Here is a 27,684-nt window from a genome sequence, read left to right on the forward strand (position 1 = left end):
CTGCGGTCGCCTAGGGGCTCTTCTTCGCCTACTGCGAAGGGAAAGGGAAAATACAACTTGTTGCGCGCCTACTGTGCGTCGAGTCCGGGGCCAGGAGCTTTCTTTATGCAGCAGCCCTTCCGGGTAGGGTGTTCACAGATGAGGAACGGGGGCTGGAGTAGGGCCACTCATCCATTACTCATTCGTTCAGCAGGTGTTTCTTGGGCACCTACTGTGTGCCAGGCACTGTTGCTGGCGCTTGGCATACAGCTGTGAACCAAAGAGATGGAAGCCTGCGCTCATGGGGGTTACATTCCAGCGGGGCCTCTGAACCCTCATCTGCCTGACTCCAAAGACCCCTCCTGGGGAAGAAGAAAGGAGGGGACGATCATTCACCTGCACTCAGGACCTTATAGCCGAGTGGTTCCAGGACGGCAGGGCCCAGCGTGTTGGCACTGCACCTACAATTCACCAAGCCCAAATAGGGCTGTCTGCTCCCTCCCCTTCCCTGCACATTCCAATCCGTGTCCTCCTAAATCTGTTCCCGCCTGCACACAGCCCTTATTTCCCACCCAGACTAGTGCGATAACCACCCATGAGTCTCCGGATTCAGCCAGTCCATCCTCGATGCAGCTGCCAGAGATACTGCTGAAGTGCAAGTCCATTCCTATTATCTCCCCGGCTCACATATTGTCCCGGTTCAGGATAACGTGAAAATCTTCAGCAGGGGCACATAGATAGGTGCCTTCCAAACACCGTTGCGTTTCACCAGCTCCCCTCCTCTGCCCTCCTTCCACAGGCCTCCTGCCTCTGGGGAAATCCATTGCCCAGTTCTGAAAGTCACCACCCATGGCTCACAGATGCAGAGGGACACAGATAGTGGGGACAGTGTGGAGAAGAGCCTCTTCTAAATTCCTGGCTGCTTGTCTGTGTCGGGGCGGTGGCTTGAGGGGAAGCCTGGCGGCGCAGCCCCTCTCCCCCACTGCCTCCTCCTCACACAGACAACCAGACAGTGCCTAGTCTCTGCCTACCTGGCAGCACACCCAGGCCACCAATGCCCGGCCAGCGTCTGTGCCATGGGCTCCTCCCCTGTCTAACATATCTCAGAGTGTGCTGTAGACCTCAGGAGTTTGTTGCACTGAGTCCCTTCAGCCCTTCACCTGCGAACAAGGAGGGAGAAGAGCCTCTAATGTTGGGGGGACGGGGTGCTACTTAAATCTCCCATCTTCTTGCTGCCGTATATGCTGTATAATATATGCTATATAACTATAGTATATCTAGCAAATATTTTGCTGTTGGTCTCAAACCTGAGCATGCTTCCGAATCGCTCAGAGAGCTTGTTAAAACAGACTGCTGAGCCCCACCCCACAGTTTCTGAATCTGTGGGTCTGAGGTGGCCATTTCTCACAAGTTCCCAGGTGACTCTGAGGCTGCTTGCCCGGAGACCACACTGAAAACCAGTGCTCTGGTGAAATAAGCACTGAGACATGGGCGATGTGCGGTCTGGATTCCTCTACCTGCTGTAGGACCTTGGCCCTCAACCTCTTCTCTTTTTAAAATGAAGAGGTGGCTTTAGTACATCCTGAGGTCCCTTTGTAGCTATCAGGAATGGATTCTGTAAGTTCCCACAGGAAATACAGGTCCTACCTCACAGAGTAGATGAACTGTACCCCACCTGCCCTATCGCCCGGTTCTTTTGAGTACTTTGGAAATGTCTTTACCAACATCAGCTTATAGTATCGTGAGCAGGGCTAGCTACTCACATGGTCCTAGGACTTCACACTTTAGGAGTTTAGGAGCTTTGATTATGAAACAAAGAAAGGAGTTGTGACATAGATAAACTCGTTAGAGAAACCCAGCCAGGACTGGAACGCGGCATTGCACAAAAGAGCCCTCAACAGACCTTCCCCGAGCACGGCCACCTCAGGGTCCCGCAGCTCAGCTGCTGATCGGAAGCAGAGGAAGTGGAAGAAATGGGTTTTGGAGTCAAACACCCCTGGGATCAAATTGCGACAGTGCCAGCGCCATTCACTACCTCTGCAAGCCTCCTGATCTGTGTGAGCTTTAGTTTGCTTATCTGTAAAAGGAGATTACAGTTATCTCACAGGCTTGTGAGGAAGCTTAAATGAGACAATGGATAGAAAGCATTCAGAACAATGCTGGGCACATCATAAGTACTGGGTCATGAACAGCATCACCATTATTAACCATGGCCAATTATTGAGCCTCTCTGATCTCAGTTCCCAAATGGTGAGGAACAAATGAGATAATGTAACCAAGTACCTTGGTTAGCTGTTCTTATCACATACACTCACGTAATCAACGTCTTCCTATTTCCTTTGCCTAGAGTTTTAAACCCATTTATAATATTTATCTCAGTCTGCAAGATAATATACATTTAAGTGTTTGTCTCCGCTGTGGACAAAGTAAACTCTGAGGGCAGAGGCCAAATTTTATTCATCTTTCTATCCTCAAAAATATATAGCACTTTGCCTGTAATAAATACTCTGCATGTTAGCCCCTCTCCCTCCTCCACCCCACACACTCAGCATCCCGCCGTGTTGCCTCTGCAACTTCACCAGATGGTAATCCAAAGTCTGTGCTGGATCACACTTCACACATGCCTTCATCAGAGTGTCACAAGCTGGCAAAGAAGGTAGAGATTCTTGTTCCTATTTTACAGAGGAGAAAACCAAGGTTCTGAGAGGTTGGGTGAACTGCCCAAGGTCACAGAGCTAGCTGTGGGGCAGCAGGGACTCAGACCCAGATTTTCTCACATGAGCATAGCACTCTTGTTTACTAAACTTAAGTCATTTCCATACTGCTTTCACCATTTGCCATAACCTTGTATCACCTTGGCTCTTATTTGCTTATCATGTTTCTGTATGTTGACTCAATTTGTCTAAATAATTTATTTGAAAAAGAATCTGTATATAACTCACTAACCATAAATAAAAGGATACACTAAAATAAATACAAGAAAAATAAAAAAAGGTTACCAAATTCCAGCTGGAACCTACTGATTGTCTGCCTGTTGAGTTTCTGAGCTTTATCTTTGCTTAAAAAAAAAAAAAAGTAAGGGATTGTTTACAAGTGTGAGAGAGGTGTTTAAGAAGGACGGCATCTCAATGGACTCTATCTGTAATCACAGAGCTCAGGATAGAATTCGAAAGGGAATACTTCCTCAATAGTCAGTTTAATATTGTCTTAGCCAGATCCACACACCACCTAGAATCATCTCTAGCACCATGTCAGATGATCTCTCACATCGTCAGGGATGCATGTCGCATACCCTAATGTATTTCAAAGTGCACTTTTGGAATGTAATTCAATATAACTTACGGGAATTTTTTTAACAATGTGATCACCCCAACCACAGTTCCCAGATAGGATCCTGATCCCACTTCAAAAATGAACCTCCGTTCTTCCAGCCATCGCCTCTCCGTCACTCTCTTTCTGTCATCACTTCAGACTTAGTTCTGTTGTGTTTGATGAAGACTGAGGCTCCCTGAACACAGTGACTTCATCTTGTTCATCATAGTGTCCTCACAGCTGGGTGCAGCGTCCAGACACGGAGAGCAAATGTTACTGAATGACTGCCTCCGGCTGAATGAATGAGTGGAGGAAGTTATCTCCCTCTTTGCCCTCTGTGAAGCTTTTCTGGACAGACAGAAGAAAGGCTAGTGACTTGGACCTGGCAAGATTCAGAAAAGAAAGCTGGAAAATGACAGGACAAGAAAGGACAAGATATCAGTCCCAGTGTGCTGGGCTCCCTTCTCCCGGTAGGCACTCACTACATACTCAAGAAGCTAAAAGATTGTATTGAGAGAAGAATCAATGGTGGATAAAGGGCTTATGTGGCATTATTTGTGACAATAGTACGTTTTTACAAGTGAAAGAATCATCTTATCCCCAAATGTTACTAGCTCCCATGGTTGTTAACCTATAACATCTTAACAGTCATGAAAAGACGCAGTAGCATTTATTTTACAAGCCTGCTCTCTCAGACAAAAAAAAAAAGTTCCCAAGCAGTTAAAAAAGGAACTGGGAGGAAAGAAATCAACATTCTTCATGTTTACCTGGCATGGGCCCCTTATTCTCCATGAGCAACAGACTGTTTACAACTCGCTCCTGGAATAACAGTCTGGGACGGAGGTGCTCTCTCCGGAGATGAAGATGTTGAGCTCCCACCACAGGTCTTTTCTCCGTGAAACACTGGAAAGCAGGTACCAGACCCTTGTGCTCTACCCTCCAAACAGAATGATATAATGAGTCTTGCTCAGAACTTTGCTCTGATTTGTACATCTGGTAGTGAGGATGGACGGAACTGTGTCGTTCCCACTCCTCACCCCACCTTCCTAACCACAGTCACTAGCAGAATTCCTTCTAGAAGTTGCCTGGGGTTGGTAGGCATGTCTGGGGATCAGATGCCTTTTGGTGTGTCTGTCATCTGTGCAAAGTTAACTGCCCGGGGTGTTCGGCTTTATTCCCTCCAGCTGGATAAAGGGACTGGAACTGAATACTGAGTTTATTCTGCCCGAGTCCAGCTCATCAAGGCTGGGTGGGTGAAGGGGCTCCCCCTGTGGGGGCCTGCTAAGTTTGGTCTTCCGATAAAGGCAGTAAAGATGATAACTAATATTTATCGAGTATTTGCTATTTGCCAGGCCAGTTCTCTCTCTCTCTCTCTCTGTATATATTTATTTATTTATTCATAATTATAATTTATTTATTTATTATTATATAATTATATTATATTATTATTGTATGTTATATATAATATTAATTCTTACAATGGTCATATGCCATAGGTGGCCTATTATTGTGTGTCCATTTTATAGACCTTAAAACTGAAGCTAGACATCTGGTAACTGTCCCCTAGACATAAGTGGAAGATTAAGGACATAAATCAAGCATCCTGACTCCAGAGCCTGTGCCCTTTAATCACTGTGCTATGCTGATTCAGAGACCTCTAGGGTAACTCCGTGATCTTTTTATTTTACAGATAAAGGAACTAAGACACTAAGAGGGTAGGCAATTTATCCCCCAGTGTCATTGAGCCAGTAAGTGGCAGAGCTGGGATTTGAACCCAGGCATCAGGGTCAAAGCACATAACCACTGCACCCTACCCTGTGTCACCAGTACTTGAGTGAAGAGGCTCCTAAGACTCTGTTAGGAGAGCTCCGCACCAGATTGCTTGTGTCTAGAGAAATACTAACAGTGAAGAGAAAGTCACTCTTGTCCAAACTGGCTTGGCCCCCACCACAGCCAGGTGAGACAACCAGGGTCCTTCACACTAGGCCCTCCCTCTCAGGAATCTCCACAGGTTTTAGCTTACATCATCCCTGCTGGACCTGCCAGCTCATCTGTCAGCCTCCTGCTGCCAACCTGTTGCCAAATCATTGCTGTGTCCCAGGTTTTAGTCTTGCTGCCAGACCCCTTTGACCTGACACTTGGCTCCTTGTTGATCTGGCTCTCAAATGGCATTCCTACTCTGTGCTTCACCCCGTGACCACGGGCCAGCCTCCCAACTCCAGGGTCCGGTTCCCCACCCCGCCACCACCACCTCTCTACCACACCAGTCCCAAACTTGGTTCCCACATCCCCAGGCCAGGTCATAGACCCCACTTGTCTGAGAGGTCACTATGGACAAGTCATTCTGAGAGACGAACCAAACGGGCAGAAAGAGAGTATAATTTAAAGGTGGGTCTTGTTGAAGAGTTGCAAGAAGACCCCGAGGAGAAACAAAGATCAAAGGTGCGATGACCAGCTGTAAGACAGACTGATTAAATGAGGGTTTCCAAGTGAATTCCAAGTATAGAAAGGCAATAGAGTGCAAGGGTTAAGAGGAAGGATCTGGAGGCAGACTGACAAGTCCAGCCGTTGGCGCTACCACTTACCAGGTGTGTGACTTTAGCAGTTCCTTCAGCTGTGCTTCATTTTTTCCACCTGAAAAATGGGAATAGTAATAGTTCCTATCTCACAGAGTTGTTGTGAGCTTAAGTGAGTTAGTATATGTAAATATGGAACAACACCTGGCATGTAGTAAGCACTGAATCAGTGTAAGTTTCATTATTATTGGTTCTTCAACCATCACAAAGTTTAATGTGCTTTATGGCAGAAAAGGCAGGTTCTTGGAAGAATTAAGCCATGCCAGACAAATTTATTCCACTACCAGGGCTGTCTTCTGAGACCTCTTGGGTTGTTTGTGTAATTTTTTTCACCTAAAGACTTTCATATATTTGAAAACAGCCATCTTGTCCCACCTGAAGCTTCTCTTCTTCGTGCTAAATATTCTGCATTACGCAGCCATTCCTTATGTAATATGGTATCTTGCTGGAGACTAGCACACCAGTGTGTCTTCTGCTGCTTAAGCAAGAAACACTGGAAAGTTCTCTTGTTCATCTTCAAAAGATTTATAGATAGGTAACACATAGAAAGAATTTTCCTTTCTTAATGGAGTATTAATAATAATAACAATAATAGCTAATATGTATTGACTATTACTATGCCAGGTACGAGACCTCATTTGAACTATGCAAATCCTTGGGGGTTCTTAGATGACCCACAGAGGATCCTTAAAGAGGATGATACAGGACTTCCTACATAGTAGATTATATTTCTGTCCATGAAATATTCTTATTTCCCTTCATGAAATAGCCCTCCCCATCCTGTCATCTCAGGAGTGGCCACATGATGTACTTTGGCAAATGAAAGCAGAAGTTTTAAGAGCCAGCGTTCCCCTCATCCCTTTCCTCTTTGCCACAATAGTCAGCAAATGACTTGGGCCCCACAGTAGAGATCACCTCCCTAGAAAAGACTGAACCATGATGGACACGTAACATGAGCAAGAAATAAATTTTTATTGTTGTAAGCCACCAAGATCTTTGAGGTCATTTATTATTACAGTGTAAGCTAGCCTATCTTGACTGTTACCTGCTCAGCCTTGGATGCTGGATGTTGTACAGAAGTCTTATTGATTATACTCGTATAATGTGACTCAGAATCCCATTACCCTCTGGGTCTCCTGTGGATGAATATATTCCTTCCAAGGGGAGACACATAGCAACACATAAGACATGTCGGGTGCAGTCTGATGAACAAGTCCCTTGTTCTGGACACCATATTTCTTCCCATATTTCACCCCATGATCCTTCTCCCTCTTCATGCAACAGCTAAGGAATTTTATGCCCATTGTCTGAAGGAAGAGATAATGCAGGAGAAACAGAGAAACTAAGAGTCTTTTCTTGGCTTTGAGTTTTGGGCTAAGCCCTCAGAAGAAATGGAAAAAATACTTGTGCTTAGACAATACAATTGATTTGGGAGTCTGCAAATGGTTCAAATGGTTTCTATTCCCTAGACCCTGGACTATGAAAAATCCTCTGGGCTAGGTAGAGGGAAGAGTCAGAGGAGAATTTAAGTGGAAATGATTCCCTGGAAAAAAGAGGACCTGCATGCCTGCATACTTCCCGGGACTCAGCCCAGCAGGGATGGTGAGAGACACAACAGAGAGATTAGGAGGATCCAAATGCAGGAAAGGATGAGTTCACACGAATATTATTGCTAGACGGAGATAGGGTAGGACCTAGAGAAGTGGCAAGACACCAGAGCAAAGTGTATCGCAGACTGCATCAGGTCCACAAGCAGGTCTAGTTTGGCAAGCACAGGATTTTTAAACAATTTGATCTGGAATGACTTTGAGTGGAACACTCCGTCTCTAGGTTCTCCAGGGCTCGCTCCCTATTATCTTATACCTGGTCTACTGTACTGACCTGCCCCTAAAGGCATCTGAGTTTAAAATCTCTGACTAGACATATAGACAGGAAAAAATGCCACATGGTTTCCCATATGCCTCAGCAGAGTAATTCTATTTACTCAAGAGAGTGGTGTGACAGAAAGAGGACAGGTCACCTGCGATTGGAAACCAGACGTAAATAACAGTGTTGCAGTGAATGCTGATGTGGATGGGTGACAACCAGACCAGGATAGTTATGGCACTTTCAAAATCCCCAGTCTCAACCAAAACTGGGAGCAAAGCATAGAGACATCGAATTGACTGAGACGAAGTTTTTACCACCTAGCAAATTAGATGTTTTGGGTTGGATGCTGTATTGACTCCCCAGCCGCTAATGCTTCTCTCCCTCACTGAGTACCAGCAGTGAAGCTTGGACAATGACCTTGACTCAAGCAATATACCTGATTGGTCCGAGGGTATTTCAATCACCCCTTGCCATTAATTAATTCAGGAATGGATAAGTGACCCAATTCCAAGCAATTATGAGTAAAAGCAATTTGATGGAAGTTTCCAGAAAGGTTCATAGGAACCAATAGGAGCCAATCAATCTTTCTTTCAAACAAGATGTCTTTGTAGCCCAACTGTTGTTGACAGCTACCCTACAGTCATGAGGGGGACCAGCATTAGTCTGAAGCCAACAGCATAGATGGCAGAGCAGAAAGATGAAAAGAACTTAGTCCTTGATGACATAATTCAGCCTCTAAACCAACCCCGAATTCCTCCCTGCTTTTGGACGTTCTCTTACATTAGCCCAATAAATTCTTTATCGTTTGAATCAGTTTGAGTTAGATTTTCTATTGCCCAACAGTTAAAGCATCCTGACATAGGCTCATAATAAATATTAATTTTAGTCATAGAAAAACTTAAAAGTTACAATTTTTCACGTCATGGTTAAAGAACTAAGACTGTTTGTTAAAATTTTATATAACCTAAAATTGAAGTTGGTTTTTTGGAAAACCCGATAAGTATTAACTTATACTGACAAAAAATCCTGAAGCATTTTTTTAAATTGTTCATGGATAATCACTAGAAACTAGACAACTCCCACTCTCAAATTCTGCCTCATTCATTCATTTAACAGTACTTATCGAGTGCCTACTGCATGCCAGGCACTGAATCAGCTCTGAGGATACAATGGTAGTCTAAAGAGTCCCTATTTTTGTTGACTTACACATTATCAGATACAAGAAATTCAGGTTCAGAAGTGGTTTAAATACCTCAGTCAGGAAACATTTAAATGAAAGAAAGAGATATGGGTTAAATTTTCAGATGAAGGAAAATTCAAAAAGGAAGACACCTCCAAACGCTAGCCAATGGCATCCAGGTTGAGTTGGTTGTGGAGTCAAAAATCTCAGGGAGTTTGAAATGGGAGCATGGTAAGAACGCCTTGTCTTAGAGTAGACCATGTCTCAGGTTATATTCAAGGCTTTCTTCCAATTGGCTCCAGAAAACATCATTTTCTTTTCTTTCTCAACATAAATATATATGAATAAGCCACTTTTCATTTTACTTATTCAACAAACATTACTGAGTTCCTACTATATTCCAGTTTCTGGGCTAGGTGTTGAGGATACAGAGTTAATTAGGGTCCCTGCCTTTAATAAACTTTAAGGTTAATGGGGGAGTCAAACATATAACACAATAAAAACAAAAAATTGGAAAGAATGGGGTCTAGTGTCAAAGAGACTTTAATTAGAAACTGAGGTCCACCATTTACAAGCTGGGCGATTTGGATCCATTGTTTATTCTTAATTCCTTTGCATCCAAAAGAGGAAGAAGAAGAATACCTATTTCATAAGAATTTTTTTGATGATTAAATGCTTTCTGAAAAAATCATATATCAAACACATAGTAAGCACTCATTAAATATTAGCTATTACTACTATTCATTCAACAGTACGATTTAAGCACTGTTCTAGATGTTTGTGATACATCAATGAATAAAACAGACAACAATCTCTGTCCTTGTGCAACTTACATTACTATTTTCATGCAAAATAATAAATATAATGAAGGTATGTATGAAAGCTCACCGTTGTATCCCTAGAACCTGGTTTTCTTAGCTTGGGATTCTCCCAGTTTTTGAGAGAATAGGTTGGGTGCAAGTCGTTTCTTTGCAATATGATCCTAGAAAGCACGGTGAGGGGGAGGAGATGTAGAGAAGGAACAGGAGGAAAGCCAATAGAGTATACATGACTTAGTGGGTCACGTCTGGGGGCAACCAGAGCACGTTCTCACGAGGACCCTCTGAATGGCTGTGTGGAACACATCTCAGAATTTTCTGGGATGAGTCCACCAACTTGTTTTCATTGGTAGGATGTTGCTGCTGAGGTGTCCCTCAAGCAGAAAAATACCAGAAGCCATCCGCGTGCATAGGAACTGCCTGCAGGTGATCTCAGGGGATCTTAAGGATCTGGGTGAAGACCCAACAGCTCTGCTATACTAATAAAATTAATATTTTATTATAAATGCCTCTCTTACTGAGATGTTATAATTTTAAAAATTAGTTCATATTCATATATTCATAATGATATTCAATATTATTGCTGACATTAATTCCATTCTATTTTCCATTTTTAGAGATATGTGTTGAGAAAGCTTTTCCATGTAAATCAGAGGATGGGAATAGAAGCAGGTTTGTTGCAACAATATCGTTCAATTCTTTGAACTCCTTCCAAGTTATATTCCAAAAACCACAGAGTAATCTATCAATAAAATGCATTTTTTAGTCATCTATTAGCTGAAACTTGACTCTTCTCTCAATTCTGTTGCAAGCGAAGAATTAGATAGCATCTGACTTGCAAAGGGTTTGTTATCCAGTCATGAGAGCCATTCACTTTTTGGATTCCTGGAAAATTTATCAAAAAGGCTGTCTCAAGAATTATCAAGTGATTATTAAATCATACTTGTTACTTTTCCACCTAGGAGCATTTTGACTAACCAGATACATTCAGACAGAATTAGAAAACAAAAACATTATTAATTTCAAAATACCTTGGGTAATAAAAATTTTGACAAGGAATTTTTCTCTCCTAAATCATGTGACTTAAATATATTTTATTCAAAAATCTTGGTGCTGTATTTTTAGCTCACTTGATTTTTGGAAAATATCCACCTAACACCTCACTGGCAAAGTCAGCCTTCGCTGTCAAACTGACCGGCCAAATCAGATTTTTTCTCTGTCAGAAAAGATCTGACTACATTTTTCTATTCAAATAAACATGTTAAGACACATCCCCATGACAACCATCTCACTTCTGAATTCAAAGAGAGAGAGAGAGAGAGAAAATTTGTTCCTGAGTGAAATAAAGTGTGTGAAGTGCCATTCTATTTAATATTTTTTATCAGTACTCCCTTTTGTTTTTTTGGTGTTTGTTTTTTTGCTATCACAAGACTCATCAGAAGTGATAGATGCTTTGACAATAATCAGATGGTGGAAAGGCTGTTAGATAAAAATTGTCATCAGTCATCATGTCCCTACTCTATTCTACAGTGTAACTGCATTTAAAACATCCCAACAGGGGCCAAAATAGTCCATTCCAGACACCACCTTCCATTCTTCACAGGTCCTGTGTAAGTCAGGAAAAATTCAAGCCTGGATTAGAAGAGGTTTGGCCTGCCCCAGTATTTTGAATGGTCTCTTTGGAGCCCTGGCGGGTTTTACATCCAGTGCGAGGTACCATAATGAGATGGCAACAAGTATACCTCGTTGTTTTCTCAAATGGGATGAGGGTAATAATGAAAGGGGAGTTGAGAAAGGAAAACTGGCATAACACCTCGACACTCAACATTTTCTCAGAGAAATCCTTTCTAGCAGAATTACACATGGAAATCGAGGCCCAGAACCTGATTCCCTCAGAATTATCTGCGCCATCACACCTCTTGGAAAGTCTCTGTATCTGCCTTTGAAAACCGTTTGATTTATACCATTTGTTCCCCACAACAGCTCTGTGAGTTTGGTACTAAAAACAGCTATTAATATAACTCTCGTTTAACGGATGAGGACACTAACTGCAGAGACATTACGCCAGTTACCCAAGGTCACCTCCACCCAGTTGGATGGAAATCCTGGGCTCTCTCGGCAGAGCCCCTGCTTCTGCTCCACCAAGAGACTGACGCGCCACCTCAGCGCCATTTGCCTTTCTACCTGGAAGGCCTCTGCTGCTCCTCACTGCCTCCTCATGGACTGCTGGATTAAGTGGCACTCAAATTTCTGTCAACTTCTCATTGAGACTCAATTAGCATATTGTATCTCTGGCTCAAACTAATTATTTTTCCCAACATTTTATTAAGAAAAAATTTTAAAATACATGCAGATTGAAAAAAATTTATAAACCCACTTGCATACCCATCATTTAGATTCCACCATTAGTATTTTACCATACCAGCCAGGGTTATTTTTAAACAAATCTTTGGCAGCTTACATTTCCTCCTTCTATAAAACAGGAAAGTACCACCATACCTTCATCCAAGGTGTTTTCAAGAAGTAAGGATTCTGACCCACAGAAAACTAGAAATATAAATTTTCTCATTCCCACTGGTTCAGATCATTCATTTATTCCAGTGATACCAAACCCAGAAGCATGTTAGAATCACCTGAAGCGTTTTTAAAACATACTAGTGCCCAGCTCTATCCCATATCCTCTGAGTCAGAATCTGGGAGTAGATACAGGATTTATCATTCAACTGGCCAACAAGTAATTAATGAGAACAGTTATGTGTCAGGTGGCGTTTTAGGCATCGGAGTGAACAAGGAAAGCCTCTGCTCTCGTGGGGCTCCATCCTCTTGCTGCATCAGAGAATTCCTTCCTGTACAGAGTGTCCCAGCCCCTTCCATCTAACTCTCCTTCCCTCTCAGAATTCTGGATCTTTGTTCAGTGCCTGAAATATTCTTCTTCCCCTTCTCTGACCAGAAAGTGCCTACTCATGCCTCTGGAGTCTCGCCTGGCCCTATAGCTCCATTAGTCACTTCTTTCCCAGGAGTCCCACTGCTGGATTTCCATGTCGTCGTTACCACAGGATACAGCACACAGTGCTAGGGTTTCTGGTTTCACGTGTGGGACTCTGCTCCCTGCGAAGAGGCAGAGACTGTCCTCCTCAACCTGATGTCCTCCTCGTGTATGAAAGTGCCTAGAACATGGCACAGTTTCAAAATTTAAAACAAACAAACAAACAAACAAAGGGCCAGTTGATATTATATTGAATCTAACGTGTGGCATGTCTCCTGAGACTCATTCTGAGTTCCTTCCAGATGATTTGTTTTTTGTTTTTGTGTGTGTGTGTGTGTGAGAAAGATCAGCCCTGAGCTAACATCCATTACCAATCCTCCTCTTTTTGCTGAGGAAGATTGGCCCTGGGCTAACATCCATGCCCATCTTCCTCTACTTTACATGGGACGCTGCCACAGCATGGCCTGACAAGCCGTGAGTCAGTCCAAGCCTGGGATTCGAACCTGAGAACCCTGGGCCACCAAAGCGGAGCGCGTGCACTTAACCGCTCCGCCACCGGCCACCCCAAGATGACTTGTTTTAAGGTTTGAGGGATGCTGTTTTACTCAAAGGGATAGAAGCTAGACTTTGTGGTGGATAGAGCCAAGATAATGAAGGACTCCAGAAGCTTACAAATTGTGTTCTTGGATTTTTCTAAGTCCTTCATTGAAAACCCTTCAAAACTCCTTCCCCCAACAACAGAATTTGTAGTGGGGAATGTCCTAGAGAAGACACGCCGGGAAAGAGTGCACTCAGCTTGGCAGAGAGAGTGCAGCTTTGCAGTCAGGTGGAACAGAGGACAAAGTCTCACCTCCACCCCTACTATTTGACTTAGGCGGTTTACTTAACCTCTCTGAACTTCAGTTTCTTTACCTATAAAATGTAGACAAATATTCTCACCCCCTTCTCTGCACATTAGACTGCAAGCTTCCTGAAGAATAACATTAATAGCTAACACGTCCTGAGTGCTCACCATGTGCCAGGCACGTGGCTAACTCTTCACAGCTCAACACACGGCCCCTTCCAGCCCCTGTTATTATCCCTGCTTTACGGGTCACGAAACCAAGACACATGAAGTGAGTTGTCAATGATTATACAGCGAGTAAAGAGTGGATTCAAGTCCAGACAGGCTGGCCCCAGGACCTCACTCTGGCCCGTGTCCTCCAGTCCCTGTTTGTGTTGTTCACCTCTGATCTCCTGGAACAGCGGCTGACACATGGGTGCTGAAAATAACTGGTGAATGCATCAATCAATACCTTCTTGCAGCGTGGTTGTAAGGAGGAAGGAAGTAATGTTTATAGAGTTTCTATCATGTTTCAGGCTCTTGTATGTGTCTTATCTGGCTAAAGCCCCCCTAGGAAGTGTGTGCTACTATGAAATCTATTTTAACGATAGCATACACAGAGGAGGAAACTGAACTGAGAGCAGCCAAGTAACTTGCCCCAGGACGCGCAACCAACAATCAGCCTCTCAGCCTTCTCGCTCCTAAGCCTCCGCCCTTTCTTCTCTACCTGTGGTCTTTAAATGTTTTTGCTCACCTTGTACCTTTTCATGTTCACATCTAGAATTTTTTATCATTAGTGTAAGTAATCTCAAAAGCTATAATTTCCCAGGTATTATAAATATTGACATTTCAAGACCATTGCATCACCTTTTTGGAGGGGGAGTTAAAATTTTTATTCCTGATATCACTACCACAATTTAAAAATCAGGGCAATATGCCTGATATAAGAAAAAGAAAAATCTACGACATATAAAAGACTTCAGGAATGTACATCTGATTGACACTACATTGCATTAATCATTAGCTGCACTTTTTGCAAACTGGCTGTGATAGTCCTAAACAACAGGGGTTCCTGTTTAAGCTGCAGTAACTTTTCTGGTTATTGATGATCATTGGTCCTTTTGTGACAGATTTTTGTAGTTCCTCTAACATGTTTGTCTCAAAGAAACCTGCAACTTTCCTAATAACCCCTCATTCTCTCTCCTACTAAGAACTGTAGCCCTTTTCTGCTGAATTTTTAGAAACTTCTATTATCATATCCACCACTTCTACCCACATATCCATAACCACCACTCCAGAGACTGCTTGAGCTTCCTCCGGCAAAACTGCCCCCTTCACTGGTCCATAATTTGATTACTGTTGGCCACTATAATTTCCAAAACCATTATAGTTCCCACCACCACCATAGTTACCACTGCCAAGATTTTCTCCTCCATTGTAACAATTATATCCTCCACCTTGGTTTCCACATCCTGGCTCATCATCCCTTCAACTACTATAGCCGGGATCATATCTGCCATAGTTGCCACCATCACCTCCAAATCCACTGTATCCATTATTGTGTCCTTCATAACTACCTGTGCTGCCACCAGCCCCATCACCACAGCTTCCTCTTCCACTGAGGTTACCGCCATGGCCAAGCTCCCTCCGTGACCCGTCAAGTTGCCAGACTCCGTCTACGACCTCTTTGTGACCCAGCAGACTAGACTTCTTGTTGAGAAAGAGGCTTGTTCACTTCACAATTTGCCCATTGATAGTGTCATATTTCTGAACAGCAATTTTATCAATCGTATCATGATCATCAAAAATGACAAAAATAAATCCTCCCTTCCTCTCTGCTTGTCTTCCATAACTTCTATGGTTTCAGTCTTACCATACTTTTCAAAGTAGTCTCTCAAATTATATTTTTCTGTGTCGTCTTTAATACCGCCAACAAAACTTTTTCTTCACTGTTAGATAGCACCGGGCTTTAGGGAATCCTCTCTAGAAACAGCCTCTTTAGTTCTACTGCACACGCATCAACCTGGTCTAGACACATCGCTACATTCACCTCTTCAACTTTAAAGTCACAAAATCAAAGCCCCTGGAACATTTTGTTTGGGGGTCTTATCACCATACAATGTATGTCAGTGCCCCATTTTTCCAAATGTTCTCAAACTATCACCTATAGTTTCAAACCTCAGACCACAAACAGACAGTTTTCTCAACTGCTCTGGCTCCTTGGCTCCCGGGCCTCTGACAGCAGCTGGAGTCTGGCTGGGGGTGACCGGGTAGAGGTTTTACCTCCATTTTGAGACCAGACTAGCCTCTTTCAACTGGGTTCAGTATGGGATGGAGAGGAAGAGCTGTATCACTTTTTAAGATATATCCAGTAGAATTTAAAACCAAAAGTGAGTTTGTATTCATATTATCTATTTTACAAGTGCATGAACAGGTCTATAATGGCTGAAAATTTTCTCTTTTATCCTGGGACTCATATTTTTCTTTCACTTCTCACTCAAAATTGTATTCTACTGTGATTAATTTTATGTATGAAAGTCATTTGTTGATCACCCTTTCCCATAGCTTTTTTAAACCATATATATTTAAATTTTGATAAATAATTATTACACATTAAAAGCAAAATTTTATTGGAAATCCATCTTTCAATGAGCTGGTTGTGTTTTTATTTTTTGTTTTTTCAATGAGTTCATGGATCCAAGGAAGAATATAAACTATTGGTAGAATGGAGAAGATTGTGTTTCAATTCTATTCCTGTTTTTTGTTTTTATGGATGTAAGAGTTGAGAAACCTGTTCATATAAATAAGTAGATGGGAATGGAAGGGGTTTTATGATGGCAATGTCACTCAGTTCTTTGAACTCCTTCTGAGTTGGATGTCAAGAAACACACAGCTACCTGTCATCAAAAATAATTTTAATGGTCTATCAACTATTCACTTGATTAGGTCTCCTTCAGTTTTGTTAAAAACAAAGAATTAGAAACCATCTGACTTGAAAAAGGAATTGATATTCAGTCATTGGAGTCATTCAGTTCTCAACACCTTCACTATACTTTGAATTGCTTCTTTGTTTGGATCTTCTACACCTTAGTCATGCACCACAATAAGACGGGTGGGATGCATATCTTTGTTTTCTTGAAGTGGCAAGAGGGCTGATTGTGATACGCCATGTGGGAAAAGAGGACTTGCACCTCCTTTGGGTCGCTTTTTTAGGCAGATCAATTTGGGACCAGGACATATGGAAGTTCAGGATCTGAAAATTTATTTCTTTAAAACTACCCATGCCAGTGACCCCCTTGGAAATCTTCCTGACTTGCAGGGGTACACATACCCCAGTTTGAAGACCATTGTCTCTCTATACCCTATCTGGAATTGTCAAGATTAGAAATAATAGATGTTTAGTGCATAAAGTAGACACACTATAACATCTAGCTATTATGACTTTTAATTTTTTGTGTGTGTGTGTGAGGAAGATTAGCCCTGAGCTAACATCAGTACTAATCCTCCTCTTTTTGCTGAGGAAGACCAGCTTTAATCTATTGCCAATCCTCCTCCTTTTTTTTTCTCCCCCAAAGCCCCAGTAGATAGTTGCATGTCATAGTTGCACATCCTTCTAGTTGCTGTATGTGAGGCGTGGCCTCAGTGTGGCCGGAGAAGCAGTGCGTCGCCGCGCACCCGGGATCCGAACCCGGGCCGCCAGTAGTGGAGAGCACGCACTTAACCGCTAAGCCACGGGGCCGGCCCATGACTTCTATTTTTTAATAATCCACTTACTCAGAGTAGTGAGGAATTGGAAGCCGGAACTAGATCCATCCAGGGGAGAGGACCAGGCCCTGGGGGAAAGGGTGCAAATGCAGATTCAGATGGAAGTCTGGCCATTTTTATGGCCAGACTTAATTCAGGACACTAACAGGACACTAACAAGAGTCCATGAGGACTAACAAGATCCAGGACACAGTCAGGACTAGGTAAAAGATCCCAGGATGAAGAGGCAGATGTCCCACCAGGTGAGAAGGGAATAAAGAATAGGACTCTGGAGTGGTAGTGGCCAACTTTGGAAAGGTTTACCAAAGGGCACCTTTGTAAAGTGAAATAAAGTCTTAATCAGAAGACTCCAATTTGAGTCACACCTCGGCCACCTACTTACTGACTGCATGAACTAACTCCTCAACCCCAGTTTTCCTGGAGGTGAAATGGTAATCTTGCATAGTTGTAGGTTTGAATCAGATAAGATGGCAGCACAATGCCTGGCTTATAGTAAGTGCTCAATAAATGGTAGTCAATTGAATAGGAAATTCCAGAACTACCCGTGTCTCCCAAATTTACCTACATCACACTCACCTTTATGTCATTCTTCCTCTTCTTGGGGAAGAGAAGTCCCTTTACCCATACAAAGTGAATTAGCCCACCACTGCTCTGAATCCCATCCTCTCAATTGTCTTGTCTTTTGTATCTTCCACCTCTTCCTCTACTGTTTTCCCTTTCTAATGATACATGTCAGCTCAAGTCTCTCATAACTTGAGTCCTCTCTCCTTTTCTAGCTCCTTCTCCTTCCCTTCCAGAAAGAATTGTGTTCACTCCAGGTCTCCTCTTCCTTATCTGCCATTCATGCCTTAGCCTATTGCAATCTGACTTCTGCCCCAATCACCCCACTGAAATTCCTCTTATTAAGATGACCATTCAGTTACCGCCTCTCTCAACCATATTTATTAAAGGTCTACTCTGTGCCAGGTCCTGGGAATATAGCCATAAACAAAACAAAATCGTTATACTTCCGGACTTCCCATTCCCATTGGGCTGACAGACAATTAACTAATAAATATTCTAATGTCCAGGGGAGATAGGTGCCATGATGAGAAATTCACCTGGATAAGGGAGTAGAGAGAGGTGCTGTTTTAGACAAAGTGGTCCAGGAAGGCCTCTTTGAAAAGAGGGCATTTGAGCAGAGATCTGACCAAAGTTAGGGTGTGAGACATGCAAACATCTGGGGCTAAGAGGAGTTTAAGAAGGAGGAACAGCAAATGCTAAAATCTCGAGGCAAAGAGCCAAATGAGAAGGGAGAATGGACTCCTACTTCCTAATTCCAATCAAAGGGCTTTTCTCAATATTATACTTGTTTGACTCTCTGTGACATTTACCAGCTGTTGACTTCTCCAGCCATCCTGAAAATCCTTTCTCTGTTGGCTTCTGCTCTGCCATTCTCCTCAGTCCTGCTTTTCCTCTGTCTGTCCCATCTCACTTTTGTTCTTGAGCTCCTCGTCCTCTACTTAATTCTTTTTTGAACATTATTGAGGAGTAATTGACAAAGATAATTGTGTATATTTAAAGTGTACAATGGGGGCCGGCCCCGTGGCTTAGCGGTTAAGTGCGCGTGCTCTGCTGCTGGCGGGTTCGCATCCTGGGCGCACACCGACGCACTGCTTCTCCCGCCGTGCTGAGGCCGCGTCCCACATACAGCAACTAGAAGGATGTGCAACTACAACATACAACTATCTACTGGGGCTTTGAGGGAAAAATAAATAAATAAATAAAATTATTAAAGTGTACAATGGGATGATTTATATACATATACATTGTGGAATGATTACCAAGATTAAGATAATTAATGTATCTATCACCTCACATAGTTAACTCTTTTTGAGGGGGGAGGAATGCTTAAGATCTACTCTCAGCAACTTTCAAATATACGATATGGTGTTATTAACTCACCATGCTGTACATTAGATCTTCAGAACTTCTTCTTGTAACTGAAAATTTGTACCTTTTGACCTACATCATCCCATTTCCCACCCCCCCAACCTCTGCCAACCATGATTTTATTCTCTGTTTCTATGAAATTGGCTTCTTTAAAAAAAAAATTTTTTTAGATTCCACATATAAATGAGATCATATAGTATTTGTCTTTCTCTGTCTGGCTTATTTCACTTAGCATAATGCCCTCAAGGTTCATCCATGTTGTCACAAATGGCACCTAATTCTTAAACATGGGCCCTATTTTCTTACAGCTTTATGTTTATCTCTGACCTGCTTTTCTATCATTCTATATCCTCTCGCTGAGTGATCTCAGCCATGATTTTGGCTTCAACTACCACTCAGTGTTGATGGAGCTAAGGTTTGTACTTCTAATCCGTACTTCTTTTCTAAACTTTAGACTCATATATCTAACCATTATGCACACTTCTACTTGGATATCTCCCAGGAACTTCAAACTAAATATGTATGTTTAAAGATGAGCTCATCATCTTCCCTCCTAAAGCAGCTTCTTGTGTGGTATTCTCTATCTAAACTGGTGGGACCACTATCTACCTAGTTGCCTAAGCCAGAAACCTAAATGTCTCCAAGATTCCTCCCGCTTCTTTTCCCTTCATGTCTGAAGAGTCACAGGATCCCTCGATTCTATTTACTCTCTAGCTCTGCATGCCCAATGCAAATACCTGAGGCAGACCCTCCCCCACCATTTCTTACCGACTTGCCAGCTTCCCAACTGGTCTCCCTGCCTCCAGTCTCTTACCCCAATCTGATCTTCTGCACTGCCTCTAGAGTGACGTTTATGGGATGTATACCTGATCTTGTCACTTCTACGCTTAAAATACTCCCCATTTCAATTAGGATAAAACCCAACCCTCTTATCAAGGGATCTGACCCCTGCCTACCTCTCCAACCTCATATTCCATTACTCCACACAAGCACCCTGCGTTTCTGCTACTCTAAATCAATTATAATCACGACTTCAATATATCATGTTCTCACTGATCTCTAAGCCTTTGAAAATGCTGTACCTTCTGTACAGTCATTGCTGGCAAACTTGTGTTCAATCTTAAAGTCACAGCTTAATCTCACTAGCCTCTTCTCACTGCCCATACTCCCAGCTGTTGCTACATTAGGTGCTTCTCCTCAGTGTTGTGTTGCCTTGGTACTTGCACACATCTCTGGCATTCTCTTATAATTTTAAGTCCACAGATTTTTCTTCCCCTTATTTGTAAGCTCTTTGAGGCCAGGGTCTGTGTCTTTCTTCTTTGTCCCCAGAGCCTAGGTTGGGGTCTAGCACACAGGAAGCATTCAGTAAATGTTCTTTTGATGACATGGAGGGGAGGAAGAAATAACCAAACACACTGTATTAAGGAGGAATGCAGAAACAGGAACAACTTGAGGCCAGACACCACGGGGAGAACAGACCAGATGGCCTAGGTCCCCTTCCAACCTTGAGCTCTGATGAGTCAGAGGTGGGAAACTCAGAAACAGTAATGAGAGGACTTTTATTGTGATTTGTGTCATTCATCTCACTCTCTCTCTCCTCTGATCTGCAAAGAGAAGAAAGACATATTCAGACCCTGAACGAGGAATAAGCCAAGGGCTTTGCAGGTGCCATCATGAACTGTTTGCCTATCAAAGCCCAGCAATGCACAAATCATCTTTTTTTTTGACTCCTCTTCCTTATTATCTGCCTTTTCATGAAGGAAAAAAAAAACAGCAAAAGATTTGCTGGAGAAAGATGTGGGTATTTAATTTGAGCCTCTCTTGTGTCCTCTAATAACCCGGCAAACTGGTCATTCTTATTCCTTGCTGAATTACAAAGGATATATTATCCCTGCCCATTCTACTGCAGGAGAATAATGGTGCGGTGAAGGAAGAGAATGGGACATTATTTTTCCAGACCTCTCTCCCAATAAAGAGGGAAAAGCTGTCACCAAAGGGCTATGTGTTTTGCTAGGCACTGAATCTTTCTCTGATGATATCCAAAATCCTTCGGTGAACCCAGAAGTTTGACTTTTAGAAATCTCTTCTACTAAACTAAAAGTATGAATAAATATGAACATAGATACACAAATCTTTTTTGCAATATTATTTGAAGTGGCCAAAGAAAAAAACCACTGGAAACCACTTGGATGCTTGTTATAGGGAATACATGAATAAAATATGGCATATCCAAACAATGAGTATCATGCACAAAAATGATGAGTTAAATCAATGTGTATTTACCTGGAGAGGTTGAATGAAATACAGGTGAAAAAAGCAAGCTGTTTTTATGAAGTTTTTTTGTTTGTTTTTGTGAGGAAGATTAGCCCTGAGCTAACATCTGTTGCCAATCCTCCTCTTTTTGTCAGGGAAGATTGGCCCTGGGCTAACATCTGTGCCCATCTTCCTCTACTTTATACATCGGAGATCTGGCACAGCATGGCTTGATAAGCCGTGTGTATGTCTGTGCCAGGGATCCGAACCTGCAAACCTCGGGCCGCTGAAGCAGAGCACAGGCAGTTAACCACTATGCCACCGGGTCAGCCCCTGTTTTTATGAGTTGCAAGTCCCATTTTTAAAGAGTATTACAAAAATATCTAGATCTGTGAACATATACACATATATATGCATACCTATATGCAATTCAGTGTATATAGACACACACACACTCATAGATAAGGGTGTGAGAAGATATACACCCAAATGTCCACATTTGTTATGGTAGGGGGAGGTGGATTAAGCAGAAGGGCATGTTGTTGAGAGTTTTACACAGTGCTGGTGTTTGGTTTGTTGCCTCAAGCTGGCATTACTTTTGCAGGTCAAAATGAAAACCCAAATTGTACACACATACCCTCTTGAAAGATAAAAGTCCTCAACTGGTGCTTTAAGGCTAAAAGCCATTCTAACAAGCAGGATCCCTTTGACTCTTCCTAAAGGCTCCCCTGGTTAGCTTGTTATAATAGTACCCCTGGAGGAAAAAGGGGAAAAAAGGAGGCTAAAATCCTCTGGCTGGGCTGCATAAATCTCTTCTTAAATGACCAGCCTGCTGCATGATCGCCCTGAGGGCTGTGGAAGTCCAGGCTCTGGAATGGTCCATCGGAACTCTGTGTTCCAGGGAAGGAGAAAAGTAGAAAAAGGCAGCCTGATTGCCTCTTGGCTCTTCGCCAAAGGAGCTGCTAGTGGTGGGAGTGGAATTTTTCCATGGCAAAGGAAGAGGAAAAATCAGATCACATTTCCTACAGGCAGAGCCCTATTTACTCAGGAAGATCTTAGGGCTCTTGCTGTTCATAACGGGAGCATGTTCATTGGGTCAGGCCCTGGGTTTCACCATTAGAAATCTTTTCTTTCTTTTCTTTTTTTTACCTTCAAGTTTGAAGGTGTTTCTCCCTAAAATGTAAACGCCCTAGAGAAGTACCATGGATGACCATCGTTATACTAAGTGCGGAAGGAAGTCAGGGCAAAACAAATGTGAAGAACTATTGGCTCAGCAAGGAAAGTTGCATCCTCCAAAAGAATCAGACCTTTCTCTCTTCTACATCAAAACAAACTACATCAGCATCTTGTGGGGGGCTTGAGAGCCCACATGGGAAGGCTCCTCTCCTTTCCTTCTCCCACTCTCTCCCAGCCAGGGCATTTGGGTAGGAATCATGGACATTCAGAAACCATTTTAGTACAGTTTCACTGGGGAGCAAACTCTTTGGTAAACGTGGAACCAGAGAAGCGTGTACTTGGAAGGGACTTAACGGCCATCTACTCCCACCTCTACCAATATACTAACAATACTTGACCCATTTTCTGAGGGCTGACTATCAACCATGTGCTTTGTCATTTCTTGTAATCCCTATAACATTTCTAGGAGGAAAGGGCTTCATTCTCCTGGCTTACAGATCAAGAAAGCTGAAAGGAAAATTCTTCTGAAGAGAAGCCAGACAGCAGAACCATTGGTCGTGTTTATACCTTCAAGGGCCACTCAGAATATATCTAATCTCTAGATCTTCTCTGTTATCTGTTCTCAGCTCTTTCACCTGTTCCTTCCTGTTTCTCACCATCCTGGTCCTACTTCTCTGTACACTCCCATTTGTCAGCTTTCCAACCCCATTGTCATGGCCAGAACCGAAAACAGTAACTACTCAACTGTAGACTCCATCATGGCAGAGAATGTATCTGTCTTGCTCAAGAAAGCAAAGAATGTATCTGTCTTGCTCTCTCACCTCATTCTGGATGCTTTCAAAGTTGGCTAAGACAGTCTAGCTCACTGCTAGCTTTCTTGGCAGTGTGCCACCCTGACACTGACAGCTCACCGGAGTTCACTGTCACCCAAATCACTAAGACTTTAAAAAATACTGGCACATAGCCAGGCAGGTCTTCCCCAAACTATTTTTGTAAAATAGGCTTGTTTGTTTTAATTTTATGCCTCGAGAGACAGTGTGCTGTAGTGGAAAGAGGATAAGCTTTGGCCACGCACATACATGGCAGAGAATCTCAGCTTCACCATCTACTGGCTGTGGAGACTTGGATCAATCACTTAGCCCCTCTGAGCCTCCATTTTCAGCATCTGTAAAATGGGGATAATAACACCTCTTTCACGGAAATTTTCTTTCTTTCTTTCTTCCTGTCTTTCTTTCTTTCTTTCTTTCTTTCTTTCTTTCTTTCTTTCTTTCTTTCTTTCTTTCTTTCTTTCTTTCTGTCTGTCTTTCTGTCTTTCTTTCTTTCTTTCTTTTCCCCCCAAAGCCCCAGTAGATAGTTGTTATGTCATAGCTGCACATCCTTCTAGTTGCTGTATGCGGGACGCGGCCTCAGCGTTGCCAGAGAAGCGGTGCGTCGGTGCTCACCCGGGATCCAAACCCAGGTTGCCAGCAGCACAGCGCGTGCGCCGAACCGCCAAGCCACGGGGCCAGCCCCTCACGGAAATTTTCTAAGGATTAAATAAGATGATGGATGCAAGGTACCTAACACATAAGAAATGCATGAGAAATTGTGTTTTTTTTAATTTTATTTATTTATTTTTTACCCCAAAGCCCCAGTACATGGTTGTATGTCATAGTTGCACATCCTTCTAGTTGCTGTATGTGGGACGCGGCCTCAGCATGGCAGGAGAAGCGGTGCGTCTGTGCGCACCCGGGATCCGAACCCCGGGCCACCAGTAGCGGAGCACGCACACTTAACTGCTAAGCCACGGGGCTGGCCAGAGAAATTGTTAATTTACTCAAAATAAAGTTCTATCTCAAGTTCTTCCACTATATATGCATTTTAATCACTCAAGGACATTGCATTCAGTCTGAAAAGCGGAGGCAAAGAAGAATATATGAAGCTCCTGGTGCTTATACGATCCCAAGGAACTAAAGCAACTGGAGAAATAGAATATTGACACTTCTCTGCCAAGACTACCCAGTCTGACATCTCCCCGGCACAGCGCCAGGACCAGAACAAGCAACCAGCCTGGTCTGAAACCTTGACGGCACGGGAGCCATGGGGTAGGGCAGGTGACATCGTGATGCCTCCAGATGAGGCTTCCTCGGCGTCAGAAAGATGAACCCCAGGCAACACAGCACCCACAGTCAGGAAAGAATCAGGGTGAGTGTTTGGGATTGAGTCCAATCACTTCTTCAATAAGCATCACAGAGCTCCGAGTGTATGCCAGTGCTGCGCTCAGCTGCTGCCCAGACAGAAAGGAGAGACACGTGGCTGGTGCCCACAGCAGCTCAAAGTCTAGCAGGCAAGACAAGAGCATAGATATTCGCATGCCGTGGGTAAGCGCGTAAACGGCATGTGCACGGGACAGTCGAGCAACACAGGACTGGAGAAGACGACAAAGAAGTGACCCTCTTGTTTCTAAAACCTTACGTGGGAGCCAGGGGCAAGATGTCTTGCTTACAGAGCAGCGAGCTGAGACTCAGAGACACACATTCTCGTACCTCCCTGCTTCTCCCTGGCTTTGCACAAATATTTCCCCCTCTTTGGGCTTTAGTGTCCCAATAGAATCACATGTTTCTTAAAGTTCAGGCAGTGACCTAGGCTCTCTGTGTGTCTACGTTTCCTTGTCTGTAAAATGCGGATAGTCATAATCCTTCCTCATAGGATTAAATGGTGTAATATTTGTAAAAGTATCGAGAACAATGCTTGATTCACAATAAGCTTAAATAAAATAAATATAACTCTCCTAATTGTTTGTCCTCAGGTCCCTATTTTAAACCTCTTAGTGAAGGGAATGAAAGGACTTTTCAAAGACCCTACAAGCCCCAGCACAGGTAGTGTCTCGTGTCACCAGACCACGCTGCCCCCACCTCCTCGTGCAGGCATCTCCAGCGCCCTGAGCTAGCTCCTGGTGCCCTATGACTCTCCCCAACACTATTCCCATCCTAATTCTGTGACTTCTTTATCCACTGATTCTTCCAGTGTCCTCGTCTCTTCCTCCCTTGACTTACGTTCTCTATCCACTCCGGGGAGCTCCTGCGCATGGGGCACACTCTAGACGCTGTCGTTCTGACTTTCGACGGAATACAGTGTATGTTTACATCACTTGGGGAGTTCCTACTTATTCCTAGTTTGTACAGAGCTATTTATAAAGTATAGATTTTTTAATATGTCTTCAGATTTTCAGATAAAGGGACTAAATGAGTCATAAAGTAGTGGGCTGGAATAACACAGCTAATTACAAATTAAGTGAATCAATTCCCTTCCTAAAACAAACATATTTTATTTTAGATCCTTCTTAGTTGAAAGCCGCTGTCCTTGGAGATTAAATAGGCAGTCTCTATTTACCAATGAATGAATGGATGGAGGTGGGGAGAGCCTTTGTATTGAGTAGCTCAGAAAGAATCCATGTATGTCTCAAGAAGGTTGTCATTTTATTATGGCATGAGACAGAAAATCTATTAAAATTTAAGTAAGGCCCTTTCTCGCTTCTAAATTCTCCCACTCTTATGTTTACCCAGTTAATAAAATATTCCCCCACTCCTCTCCGTGTCTTCACCTCCTTACTCCTCATCATGGGCTTCTTCTCCTGTTTCTTCGTGGGTTTCTTCGTGGAGTCCTCTAGCCATCTGGACAGAAGCGGCTCCTTGAACCTCAGCCCTAGCTTTGCCAGAGTCTGGGAATCTGGGATTGGGCTGCTCCCTGAATCTGCTGGGAGCCCTGGGCCCCTACCCCAGCCCACTCTCAGATTCCAGCCTTCCAGAATCTTGACCTACTGACACAGCCTCTGCAACTGCATAAGGGCTCCAAATTTCTCAGTTATACTTGAATTCCTCACTGGGCTGAGAGCTCTGCTCTGAACCTCTGTCTGCTTAGTTGGGTCCTCACACCATACTTAGCCCTCTGTCACTAGCGTGAGACTTGGGACAAGGAAACTAAGCTGTCTGAATCTTCATTTTCTTTTTTTAGTTCAATATATTTTATTTATTTTCAAGTACTTAAGATTTATGATTCTCTTTCTCTGTGATCAATGGCATAAATGAAGACAACAGAAGAATGTTTCTCTGTGTAACTTTCAACAGGGATTGAAGCTGCAGCCTATGCCACACTGAGAAAATGATGCCGTAGTGAACAAACCAACTTTAAAACAAGGAAAAGAAGGAAGGAATGAACGAACGAAGGCAGGGAGGGAGGGAGGGAGGAAGGTTCTCCATTTTCTGCATCTCCTCAGGGCTGTTGAGGACAAAATGCCATGTGACACATAGATGCAGGTATGGATCTAGACTAGGATAGAGAGAGACACACAGATACTCAGGAAGCATAGGTGCTCTTCTCTGCTGCCTTCCACTCCTCTCAGCTTCAGGTGCCATGGCCATGGCCTCAGGCCGCTTGATGCTCCACGGAAGCCTGTTTCCCACACCTTCAGACGGTCCTCTGTGTCCACCAGCCTCTGCCATCGCCTCTCTCTTCATCTTCCTCCCCAGTCTGCGCCTCTGAGGTCCCTGCTTGCCCTGTTGCTGAGCCAGCACAGCTCCCAACAGTTCCATCTGTTTAGATCGTCCTCCCTTCCTCCTGTTTTCCTCCGCAAACCCACACACTCCAAACATCCTTGGGACTCAAAATTCGGTCTGAGAGCCAGCAACAGCAGCCTCGCCTGGGAGCTTGTTAGAATGCAGCAGGCGGGGCCCCTCCCCAGACCTTCAGAATTAGTTACTGCATTTTAACAGGATCCCCTCGTGATTCCTAAGTGCACCACAGTTTGAAAAGCACTGTACTAGGTTACTCTTTAGGGTGCCACTCAGAGTCATCACCTCCGTGAACGTGTCAGTGGTCCTCCCACACATCTTGTCCACTTACCTCCATTTGGGCAGTTGTTTACTCTCTCCACCGTACTCCCATCTACCCACCCACTCACCCATCCATCCATCCATGCCTCCATCCACCCTTGAATCCGGAAGACACTTAGTGACAGCTTATCATGGCCAGACACT

At 43.3% G+C, this 27,684-nt stretch overlaps 1 pseudogene; it reads right to left on the reverse strand.

The window, feature by feature from the left end:
* Positions 1-186: 186 nt before the first annotated feature.
* On the reverse strand, positions 187-16,891 carry LOC101394734 (heterogeneous nuclear ribonucleoprotein A3-like; annotated as a pseudogene).
* Positions 16,892-27,684: the final 10,793 nt, after the last annotated feature.

This window comes from Ceratotherium simum, chromosome 2 (assembly GCF_057802395.1).
Source record: "Ceratotherium simum simum isolate JZ-2026a chromosome 2, ASM5780239v1, whole genome shotgun sequence".
In the NCBI taxonomy this organism is placed as follows: Eukaryota; Metazoa; Chordata; class Mammalia; order Perissodactyla; family Rhinocerotidae; genus Ceratotherium; species Ceratotherium simum.